The following is a 1,417-nucleotide window of genomic DNA, read 5'->3' as shown; positions in this document are numbered from 1 at the left end:
TGAAATAACTGAAGTATATAACATTAAAAGATAAAATGGTTTAATGTCACATTGCTGAGATTTTCACACACCCTGCTAGTCACAATTTACTTTTTGTTGCTAGTAGTTTTTGCCAAGTCCATTGATAAATACACGTGTACTTCATGTACAAAATCCTGACTCCTGATAGTAGAGGGTGTTCTTTATCTCAGTCGGTATAAAAAACAATCTAGTTCTCCTGGTGACTACTCTTCAAATTAAATGGAGTAAATGGGCTACAAACTCAAATGGGCTACAAACTTATTAGTAGATATGTTGATGACTCTCTTTGGACAGTCCTAAATTATATAACCTCCTATTGCCAATATCTGCATTTTGGAGAACGCTAGGGCAGACTTTTCATTTCTTTACATTGAATATCCCTTGATTTCAACAGTGAAGAGAAAATAATATATAGATGGAGACAGAATGTCTATTTTCAAAACAAGCATTATTTTGCACTTTTCTTAAGGAAGGGGTACATAAATCTGCATGAAAATATATGTATTCTAAGAGTTTTTGAAGTGGTTTATGAGTTAAGAGAGGAAGAAGAGAAAGTGCAAATAGGGCAGATTTAGGCTTGACTTATGATCTAAGCAATCGTATTAATTTCTACATAGTTGTGGATCGTGAAGTCCATTATTACTTATCCACCCCATAATAACTGGGTTAGGGCTATCCTGGTTGTGTATCTCTACACTAACTGTGGTCCCAACTTTGACTGCAGTTAATATACCTTGAGTCAGGTAAGCTGGTGCAGGAGTGGACAAAATGTGACAAAGCTTTAATGATGTAGTTTTTTATCAAGTTTTTATTTATGCTCATTTGCAATGTCCTGAGATACAAAACTCACTTACAATATTACCATTTCCAACTGTGAATAAGGCAGCTATCACAAGAAAAACTTTTTAGCACTATGCACCATTATGTATCCTATTTTTTATAATTTCGCTGTACAATGGCTATTTTGTTTTTTTTAAATGTCAGTTACCCTAACTCTTTTCCATCAGCATCTCTTCTCAGCTCCTGCTGTTTTTGCTTGATCCTACAAAGCGCTGAATGCCGACAACACTTAAGACTAAATGCCAGGAAAAAGGACCCAAGTGCCTAAGGAAGTAAAGTAATGCAATGCTTAACTTTTAAACATGTATATACTGGCGCAGAATCTAGAGCTCCATGTTGGAACCCTCCTTTGAAGGCAGTTATCTACAGGTTTTCTTATGTGCAAACCCATCAAAGAAGATGGCCAGAGGAGGAACTAGTGATGATGTTTCCCAGTATATACCACATTGACCTGAATCCAAGATGACCCAGAATTTAAGACCCCCCAATAATTAAATTCTATATATGGAAAATTTATAAATTTGTTATAAATTTTCCATATATTGAATCTCATGAT

General features: G+C 35.1%; 1 protein-coding gene across 1 annotated transcript in view; it reads right to left on the bottom strand.

Annotated features, from left to right (window-relative positions):
- The window catches only part of MGMT (O-6-methylguanine-DNA methyltransferase), a 44,481-nt gene that overhangs the window by 1,256 nt on the left and 41,808 nt on the right, over window positions 1-1,417 (bottom strand). The gene's annotated exons all lie outside the window — the stretch shown is intronic.

This window comes from Alligator sinensis, unplaced genomic scaffold, assembly GCF_000455745.1.
Source record: "Alligator sinensis unplaced genomic scaffold, ASM45574v1 scaffold1055_1, whole genome shotgun sequence".
Lineage (NCBI taxonomy): Eukaryota > Metazoa > Chordata > Crocodylia > Alligatoridae > Alligator > Alligator sinensis.
Note: the sequence above shows the minus strand (reverse complement) of the source record. Positions and strands in the feature narration are given on the sequence as shown.